General features: G+C 35.0%; 2 long non-coding RNA genes across 2 annotated transcripts; one reads left to right on the forward strand and one right to left on the reverse strand.

Moving 5' to 3' along the window:
• Positions 1–593: 593 nt before the first annotated feature.
• Positions 594–1,651, reverse strand: LOC147473902 (uncharacterized). The gene is made up of 2 exons (XR_015210255.1): positions 1,446–1,651; positions 594–1,233 (listed from the first exon to the last, which is right to left on the reverse strand). It is a non-coding gene; the product is annotated as an uncharacterized LOC147473902 (long non-coding RNA).
• Positions 1,652–7,934: 6,283 nt separating this feature from the next.
• On the forward strand, positions 7,935–9,414 carry LOC147473903 (uncharacterized). Its single transcript, XR_015210254.1, has 3 exons — positions 7,935–8,388; positions 8,512–8,563; positions 8,785–9,414. It is a non-coding gene; the product is annotated as an uncharacterized LOC147473903 (long non-coding RNA).
• Positions 9,415–11,154: the final 1,740 nt, after the last annotated feature.

The raw sequence follows: 11,154 nt of genomic DNA on the forward strand, positions 1-11,154 counted from the left end.
GCTAAAGATACTAGTTGCATTTGGGAAGTACATTATACGCATATTTAAAGTGGTCCCATTTTTAAACAAATATTTTCGTTGTCAGCATCATCACAGTTGTCACCATCATCAACCTTTTCAGTTTCTCCGTCCTATTAATAGATGAAGAAAATATGGATAAAATTAGTACAAATAAGTCGCATTGAGTCAACACTACTACACACTCTAAATAGTGGAAAGTTTCAAACAAGTAACCTTATGTCAATCTAGAACTTTTCGTTAGCCAATGCTTCATTACTTTCACTTTCTTTAGCCAATCATTGCGCGATACATAATCCTTTCTTTTTTTCACGGGGAAGATCGGGTTATGAGAGCCCTTTATACTCTTACCCCAGTACCTTTGTGCAAAGCCCACTTTTAGTTATGGATTCATTCCTCACATGTTTAAAAGTTCACTGCGATACTCTTACACTTTGTTTATTGTAAAGATCGAAATTAATGTAACAAGACATACTATCTCTACCCACAATTAGCTTAAGCTAATTTTTATCGCGACTCGGACCGTCGGAGAATCATTAGCGGTATCCATGTGCGCGATTTCCGCAAAATCAACATTTGAGCTTACAACGGTTGAGGTCAAAACAATTGAATTCTGATTCGCGATAACTTGTAAATATTTAAGACAAAAGTAGATAGAATCCTTTGAACAGAATAAACCACCCACCCCTTCATCATAAATTGACTTGTTCAGATCAATTGAGATTCCCCTTTCAGACTGCCAAAAAAACAAGGGAAGAAAGATGCATCTAGTATTGCAATCTACCAACTAGTGCATGGAAATACCAATTTTGCAGCAGTTGATGTTTGTACTCCGCGACTGCTGTTATCAACCACCACTTCACCGCCATTATTCTCAACAACTCCACCATTGGTGTTCCAAACATTTTGCAGTTGAGAACCCCCAACGGACTCATTTTCCAATGAACTTATGCTTAAGACTTCATCAAGGTGTCATCTCCCTCTTCACGTTCTTTTTCAATTTCAACAACATTCTTCTCTCGCAATTTCTTTGAGATAAATCATTATCATTAGAAAGTTTTGGCTTTTGGGTCCTGGGCTTCCTAGTAAAGCGTAGAATCTTCAAACTGGACTTGGGTCTTGTGACTACATGTTTAGTTGATGGTTGCCTCTTCCTCAGCGGTTCAGTGCTGTCTGAAACTTGCTTGGTGATAACATATGTGGTATCTGTGGTATCTGTTGTTTTTTTATGTAATACAACTAACATTAGAGTAGCATATATATCCATCAGAAAGAAGATCATCAATTACGCTTTAGTTTTTACTTAGCACCAAGAGAATGTTGTATAAGCATCCATTTTCTGCAAGTATTTGTTTCAGTTGCCTATGGTATATTAAAACTCAAAAGAAAATGACAAAATATACAAATTTTGAGGATAATAAACATACAATTTCTCTGGGCCTCCTTTCTCTGAAATTTGTAGAAATTCAGTCCAAGATCATTACTTTTCTTTTTTCCCATCTTTTCGAGAATGACTAGAGCAACAGAGCCCATGGTTGTTCCACTTTCGGCATCGTAGTTTTCTTCCCTGCCTTTGTCTTTGTCAACTGCTAGATCCATCCACCATCTGCGACTTAAAGCTTCTTTCTCTTTTCTTTTTTTTTTTTTGTTAAGTAATTAAGAAGCTGTTCTCTCGGGAATGAAAAGTACTCTAAATTACAATGTACAAACACCAAGAGAAAGGCAACAAAATTGCATCTCAAATTCTTATTTTTTTCTTTTCGAGTCATAACTATCAGCATTTATTTACTTTGTGGGTGTACTCATGAATGCGGACATACTTAATTATGTGGTGTAGTAAGTTGTAGGTGTAACTACTAACTAGTACAAAAGTAAATATAGAAATAACTGAGGTGTCACCTTGGGTTTTAACCTCACATGATTTATATTTTTGCTCAATAAACAACAATTTCATTAAAAATAATGTGAGAAGTAGGTTTATAACCTATTGCACCCTCTTTTCTCATTCTCTTCTTCGTCTCCTCTTTCTCCTTTCTATTTTGTCACCTTTTTTTTTTGATAGATAGCATCCTTCACTTCCTTAACAGATCCAAAAAAAAAAATCCTTCACTTTATTTTCTTTCACTAGTTCCTATATTCTTGGTATCAGCACCAGGTTGGAGCATCCAACTCAACACCAATTAGGCAATGAGTTGAGGGGCCCCAGGAACATAACTGTCCAATGTGGGAATCTTCTAAACATCTCCATTAAAAATATTCAAAATTAACTCTTCATGTATGTGTTTAAGTACACACTTGATGTCTATGTGACCAAGAGTATAAAACCTGTGATAAATAGTATGATAAGACACCTGTTCCTTCTGTGCCTCGTGGGAGATTATAAATTCATCAATTCTTTCTTGCAGTATCTTCAAGCTAGGCCTACTCTGATAATAGTTGGTAATCCACTCTGACACCCACAGAAAGAAATTATCTTACAAGCGAGTAGAGCCAAAAAAAACAAAACTAAACCAGAAAATATAGAGAAGCATAAAGAAATATAGAAACCAATGTAGATGAAAATATGGATAGATTCTCGATCTCAAAAAAAGAAAATATAGACAAAAAAAGAAAATAGTGATCAAAGTTCATGGATGGAAGCCTATTGAGAATGAAGAAATAAACTATGCACATGGAATTACATATCGAGGAAGTGAAGTTGCTTTCCAAATGAATTGACATTCGTATTTCTCCCTTATCAGGTGTCCTAAGAAATGGAAGTGTCGTAAGGAATAATAGCTTATAAGACCCTAATATATTTCCCAGGGACAACAATGGAGAATTAAACCTACATATTTTTAAAATGGGAAATTCCAATCCATCTAATCATCACTTTTCTCTTTCAATTCAATGCTTCATCCGTGGAAACCTAGAAGAGAAGATTGTTTGGCTGAACCTTCTTCGTATCGGTTATTCTCTTAAGAAGTCACCGAGAAGCGTCAAATCGAGAATCCCATCTAACAAATTTTACTTCCCGGTCCCATGCCTTGGTGATTAGCATGGAAGTGTTTCTCCACAAGAGACACGAGTCTCGATGCCCGGATAAAGAAACTGGCATTGACACAATAACGCATATGGAGGAATAAAATAGAATTACCTTTTTTCTTTTGTCATAAAAAATAAGAAGGAATGAAACTGAACTTCACAAAATCTAGGACGTGCAGTGGTTACACTTGAAACTTCATATAGTTATCGGTGTGTCCCGGACTTCCATCGTTCTTATAATCAACGCCCTCTTGACACATCAATCCGTCTTCACTCATTCTACTGTTCTAGTGTAGGGTGGTCACACTTTAAATCAATAGAAATTAAGTTAATTTTCAATGTCAAGAAGAAATAGTACGCATCCTTCTTGAGGGTACTCAATTTAGCACGATTTCTCCACATTTCTTCACTTCTCTGATTATCTGAATTTAGTCAATTTACACAATAATCATTACCTTTTTTTTCCCCCCTAATCAATGTAATTTGGTATGGCACAAAACGTTTCTCCCAAAATAGTAACAAGCAAGACAAAAGTACAAAACAAACAAACTTTTGAAATATAATTATTAAAAAATAGAAAACAGAAATAGAGTTCTGCTAAGTAAAACTAGTATGAATAAGTATTTGATATATGATGGACTCGAAATTGATTCGTCATAAGTTTCGGATCGACTCCACAAGTTTTTAGACCTTGCAAAAAAAGAATTGGCACCATTATTGATTCCATGTAATCCTCTAACGCCACAATACATCCTATATACAAAAAAAAAAAAAAAATCCACTTCCTTCACACACGCAAAAAGACAAGGAAGCACAAGCATACGTAAATATATATGTCCGCCAACACAACCATGCAAAAAACGCTACTAACGTGTAGACTTAGCTAAAAAGAAAAGTAGAGCAGGAAAAACATACATTTTGCAGAATGTAATACTCCACAAATGAAGGGCATAGAAAAGAAAAAGAAAATATGTCAAAAACTTATCCATACTTTTCATTCCTTTGGAGCAGTCCACATCCACTGATGAAATTTGATAAACCTCGCTTCCTACAGATCCACTTCCTTTATTGATTATGTTACTACTTTTCTCTGATGAAACCAGATCCTTCTTTTTCTTCTTGACAGCTTTTTTGGACTTATCTGCAAGTAAAGCAGGGGAATTAAAATTATACACACCTACACTTGGTGAACCACTACACAATAATTTTTTAAAATTGACAAATAAGAGAAGTATTTATGATTCTAGAATAAGAGATTATAGAGTCAGCAAAATATTTACTAGTTCCATTCACTTCAACATCTGCCTCCTGAAGTCTTGTAGATTTCTTCTTCTTGGAAGCTTCCAACTGTGAATTACCATCTAAGGCAAAAGGAATTTAAAATTAATTTGCGGCAGGTAGGACAAAAGAGAAAAAGAAAAGGCAAATGAAACAAGAAGAACAGTAAAGCAAATGATACTAACTTGCACACGCCTCAAAAGAGACAGTGACTAAACTTCGAAGGAGCGTGGATAAAGTACCGACTTCAGACAATTAGATTTTAAATCACATGATGTCGTCAGAATAATTCTCTCACTCTTGGTCTATTTTCAGTACTCCTACTTTCAATCCTTTGTACTTCTACTTTCTATGATCACAGTAACGTTTTTTTTTTCAGTTGTTGTTGTTGTTGTTGTTTGGTGAAGTATAGCAATAACGGCTGACTTTATGAAAAAAGTATGTCTAGTAAAATGTCACAGGAAGAGTTCTAGCAATGTTTCGTCTATATTATATTGGGAAAGGAAATGAAACAAAAAGGAGAGGACGCCTAGAGGCTAGAGATTGAAGATTTGAAATAAGGTTAAAAAATGGTAGACACAAATTGCTGGTGATAATATTTAGTATCAATTATCCAATTCCAATGTATTAAATACAATTTTATAAATTATCGGTGCACCCTGACAGCTTTGACATAAAATGGAAAATATGATGCAATAAATGGAAAAGGCCTGAAGTTTGAAAACAAAATTGAGCACACAAACAACCATCATAATTGGGATCACAAAGACGAGCAAAGGTTGATGGTTGGTGGAGAGGATCTCCACAACATGGAGATGGCATACAAAAATATGGTATATTGGTATGTCTTTATATTGTGGTCTGAAGTTTCAAGTTAGCAGTGAAGGTTTAGAAATCTCAGAATAAGCTGAGGTTTTTAAAATGATCCTCACGAAGATTACTATCATAACGTTGTCGACATAATATCATCATATAACCATGGTCTCCAAGTTGTGAAATTGTGGATTATATGGGGGAATTGTGGAAACTAAGGACATGTTGCAAGAAATTGGATAAACGGAATATGCAAATTTTATAGGGTTGTGCCTAAATAAATCATAAAATATCAAATTGATGCAGCATTCTTAGCTCTATGTAAGGGAGTAAAACATTAGCATGTATAAACAAGACATCCTTGAGCACTGAACCCTTTTCTTAAAAAATATTCAATCCAAAACTGAAACAGCACGTCAGGGTAAAGATACAAAGCTCGTGCCAGTAAACAAATAAGTAATTAAATAGTTCTTACGAGTATACACACATTTTAGCTTTTCAGACTCACCCTTGCCGTTATAACCAAGCTGATCAGCTTCGCTTGCATTCTACTCTTTTCTTTTCTTTCTTGATTTTTTGCTCTTTTTCTTTTCTTCGTTTCCCTCGGCCAACTTTTCATCTATAACTACCACTGACAAACACAATTAAACATTAAAAATAAACACTCAAATCATGTAGTACATGCCAAAGTTATATAGTGAGCTCACATTTGAGCATTTCGGAGTCAGGTTCACCCTCAGAATGAAGTTGATCACTATCATCCACATCAGCTCCACTTACATTCTGATTTTTCCTTTTCCTCCTTGAAAACTTCTTCTTCTTCTCTTTCATTAAGTTTTCATGATGTGATTCAACTAAACTCACATTTTCAAGTAACTTATTCCTATGCTTAATTCCCCGGCTCGTATTCCCTCCACCATTATCTAAAAATCAGCTAAAATGAATATAAACATAAAACTAAAGAAAAATATAAACGTACCCATTGTAGATAGAGACCCGGCAAGCAATTGCTCTAACCCTGCCAAACAATAATTTATTATTATTCTGCCCCGGCCCAATGAGACTAATAATACAATACCATATCTATTATGTTACGTCGTAAAATTGAAACGGAAAAAAAAAAAAAAAAATAAAAATAAAATAAATCTTACAAATATAATAATAAGTAGCGCGGCGAGAGTGGTAGTAAATACTGGAACTGGGAAGACCCAAAAGAATAGAGTTTGTGAGAGAAGAATTAATAAGACAAGTCTGGTTTATGAGTTTGCCAATTAGGTTTGGCAAAATAAGTGGTAGATGTCGATTAGATAAAGTTAGTGGATGTGGACATGATGTGGCTGTAGTTTAGTGTTAGAATTCCACGTTGTGGCCATGTAGACCTGGGCTCGATTCCCAGCCGCCACACTTTGTACAATTTGTTTTTGTTTTGGTTGGGCGGACCTCTAATAGGTTTCGCAATTGAAAATTATGAAATAGCCTAAACACAAATTTGAGATTTATTATGTTTATACGGACTAGAAACCATACACTTTTATATCATACTAGCATTTTGGGCACGCTCTATGAGCGTGAAACTAAGAGCTGTCCAATTAACCAAGCCACGAAAGCGAGCCCAACAAAAGCCCAGTCAATGTGGTAAGGTTGATTCTAAAAAAATTGCAACCGAAGCCACTCAAAATAAGCGCAACCAAATTGCAACCGAATCCCAGTAGCAAAAAGCCCATCCCATCGAATTCCAACAGAAGAGTCCAGCCGCAATTGTTGGCCACTCTAATTAGAGTTGAATATTACATTTACATATTTACCCTTGTCAAATACAACAAATTACAAATAAAATCAGATTAGATTATTGTAAATAGAAAATATGAGCAGGGATAAATTTGGAAAACAAAAAATCCAGTCGATCGAAACATTACTATTACTTGAGGAGTTTTCTTTACAGAGTAAAGATATATAGCTGTATTAAATATTATATATATATATATCAGGTCGGTTAGGTAGACAGCAAACTTTCATACATCATCCAAACAGCAAAATGTCGGCCGTTGGATCAAACCAAATTGCACCAGATCAAATGCCAGATTTGCTCTAAATTAAACAAAGCAAATTAGAAGGGCAGAATGGTAATTTTTGCTTTTTTCTCTCCCAAATCACTTCAGCTCTCCAAAATTAAACCCGAAAATGTCTCTCCCAAAATTTCTCTTCAAATCAAATAAAAAAAAAACCAAAATTTGACTCCTCCAAATTCTCCCAAAACCGTTTTCTTCAATTGCTTACCAAAAATTGAACAAAAATGATGCAAGTGAGACTCACCTTGATTTTCAATTTTCAATTTTCGATTTTAATGAAATGGGGTCGGTAATGGTAGAACTTGTAGCAAATATTACCAAGCACAAATTCAAGACAAATTACTGGTGGGTTTGTTTCGGGGATTGGAACTGGTGGTACATTAACAGGTGCGGGGAAATACCTGGAAGAGCAAAACCTTGATTTGAAGGTGAGCTTGATATATTTAATAAAGATAGCATTGTATACTATTCTGGATGCATAGCCATGCTTTTCATGATAAGTTATGTTATCTATAGGACGCCTTACTAATTGGATGTATGTCTTTTTTCAGATCTATGGAGTGGAACCTGTTGAAAGTGCAGTTTTATCTAGTGGAAAACCTGGTGAGGAATTCGTTTTTTACTTTCAAATTCTGTTTTTGTATGCCATTATTTTCGATATATATATATATATCAGGTCGGTTAGGTAGACAGCAAACTTTCATACATCATCCAAACAGCAAAATGTCGGCCGTTGGATCAAAACAAATTACACCAGATCAAATGCCAGATTTGCTCTAAATTAAACAAAGCAAATTATAAGGGCAGAATGGTAATTTTTGCTTTTTTCTCTCCCAAATCACTTCAGCTCTCCAAAATTAAACCCGAAAATGTCTCTCCCAAAATTTCTCTCCAAATCAAATAAAAAAAAAAACCAAAATTTGACTCCTCCAAATTCTCCCAAAATCGTTTTCTTCAATTGCTCACCAAAAATTGAACAAAAATCATGCAAGTGAGACTCGCCTTGATTTTCAATTTTCAATTTTCGATTTTAATGAAATGGGGTCGGTAATGGTAGAACTTGTAGCAAATATTACCAAGCACAAATTCAAGACAAATTACTGGTGGGTTTGTTTCGGGGATTGGAATTGGTGGTACATTAACAGGTGCGGGGAAATACCTGGAAGAGCAAAACCTTGATTTGAAGGTGAGCTTCATATATTTAATAAAGATAGCATTGTATACTATTCTGGATGCATAGCCATGCTTTTCATGATAAGTTATGTTATCTATAGGACGCCTTACTAATTGGATGTATGTCTTTTTTCAGATCTATGGAGTGGAACCTGTTGAAAGTGCAGTTTTATCTAGTGGAAAACCTGGTGAGGAATTCATTTTTTACTTTCAAATTCTATTTTTGTATGCCATTATTTTCGATTTTATATTTTGTATTGCAAGTATGACCATATCATATTTCATATTTGCATTTTTTGGGATGAATGATGCAATTAAGAAGCATGTGTATGTCAAAGCGGAATGCCTTATGAAGAATTTATTCTTTGCCATTTTGTGTAAACTGATCCGTTGTTTCTAAATTATTTAGGTTTTAACTCGCTCAAAGGGTATCAGGGCTTCTTGTTCGTTAGAGAAGGCATTACTTGCATACCTGCAGTTTTGCAATAGCTTTGGATTGAATCTTGCAGTGTTTTTATTTGTTGGGAAGACTTCAGCACTTACGATAGATGAATGTAGCTGGTGTTGTGAAGGACTGGTTATTGATTGCGTTTTCGTGGTTTGTTATTAAGGATATGGTGACTACTATCAATTTGGCTGGATAGGGCGTGGTGTTTTTGGGTGTTTGTTATTACAATGCAGCTAACTTGAAGGCACTTAAGGCCAAGGAAGCACAGAAGAAGCCTCAGCAAAGAAACAAACGGCGATCAATTTTTCTGTTGGTTTTGAACTTTCTTTTCTACGATCCAAGAGCATTGGATTCTGTTTGTTACCTATTTCTGACCTTTGTATATGACTAGTTAGTAGAAAGAAGTTGAGCTATTTATGTCTGTTACCTATTTCTAATCTTTGTAACAGTTCATGTTTTTATTTAATTAGCTAGGGCTTGGTTAGTGTAAGTTTGTTATGCATGTCAGAGTTACTATCTTGGTGTTTGGTAGGTCAACTGTGAATATTGATGATTGTTTAATAAGAAATTGTTCTTTATTTGTCAGAGTTACTATCTTAGTTCTGATCGTGACAATTGTGAAATTTATCAGATTTCCTTGCAGTGCTTGTTCACTGGGATTGTTTTCATTTTTTGTCTAGCATTCACAGCACAGCCATTATATTTTATTAGCAAAATACAAAAGAATACAAGTTTAATTTGGCTTAGGTGGCGTCAGACCTTGTGACTTGCTTAGAGGCAATCCAATACCATGGGACCTGCTTAAATAGTTGCACCATGCAAAAACTTCTAAATTGCAACCTGCTTAAAGAAGCTCTGAAAAGCTACGTCCATTCAAAAGTGCGACGAAATGCAACAAACACATACAAGTAAAAATAGAACATAACACAAACGAAATACCAAATAAAACAGAGATTATACTAACTTTTACTCAAAATAATACTTCTTCCAAGATTTACACATACTAAATTCCACTGTGTTCAACTTTTATACTGAAGAACATGTTCCAAGACATTTTCACTAAACCAAATACCCACCACTTTAACATTCCATACAAATTAAGAACTCAATCAAAGATGCCATACAAAGCTGCCATAGACACCTGAATTTCCCGAAGATACTGTTCACAGAAAAATAAGTAACCTCACGTGGGCATCCATCCCAATCCGTCATACAACCCATCTCCGGTTAGAGCACAGCAAGCTTGAATCCAAAGCCCCGAGTCTAACTGATGAATAGTATTCCCTGCATCGTAAGCCACTTGAGAAGCAACTTTGATACAATGAGCCACTCTCAATAGTCGAATGAAGAAATGAGTCCGACCCACCAATACAAGATTGTTTGATCCGAGCACGAGTAAGAATTAGTTTATCTTAACAAAACACCAAAACAAGAATCTCTGAGATTAGTGTGCCAATAAATGGGACTGCCTAAAATGCTAATTATATGCATGCTTGATGCCAGTTTAACACACCGAATTATACTGATCGAACTTGTAAAGTTACTCTTGTTAGTGTCTAAACCCTAATTATATGGATGTTTAATGCCAATTTAACACACCAATTTATACTAATCAAACTTCTAAAGTTACTCTTGTTAATGCTCGATTACCACACCATTTAGTCTACACATGCTAAAAAGTAGAACTGAAACCACCCATGAAATCACTATGGATTTAAAGTCAATCCAATTGCACCAAAATTATTTAAACTCAAAGACACCGGAATTGAAACTTTGCAGAGAACCAGCATTCATCTTATAAGAGCATAGAAGGATAATTTTACAGATGTTACACATCTGGACCAAAAGGGAAAAAATGCAACTGAACAGGAGAAAACAAACAAAAAAGATTAAGTCTCATAACGAGGCAGATCAGCTCATCCAAATTCATAAAATAAATAAATAAGAATAAATTACTTTTTCGCTATGGAATGAAATAAAGAAAGTCACCTCGGCCATATATTCGGTTTTACTTTCGATCTTTGGCTTGAGCACCCATCTTCTGGAAGTAACTTTTGAGATCATCCCCTTTGAAATATGATTATCATTGTCATCAGCAGGATCATCCTCATCATCCAAGAAGAAAATAGTAATCTCATTGGTGCAAGACTTCAGCTGTAATAACCCATGTACCATCCCTCCATCAGAGTATCAGACCATCACACACAACATTTCTCGTTACAACTACTACCACAAACATTTAAAACAAAGCAACTAAAATGGCTTTCAAGATCTCTACATCAGCCATATCCTAAAAAAAATTGGTATTAAATATTCAAGAACACCAATACA

The sequence above is a fragment of the Coptis chinensis genome, unplaced genomic scaffold, assembly GCF_015680905.1.
Source record: "Coptis chinensis isolate HL-2020 unplaced genomic scaffold, ASM1568090v1 utg167_pilon_pilon, whole genome shotgun sequence".
NCBI classification, from domain to species: domain Eukaryota; kingdom Viridiplantae; phylum Streptophyta; class Magnoliopsida; order Ranunculales; family Ranunculaceae; genus Coptis; species Coptis chinensis.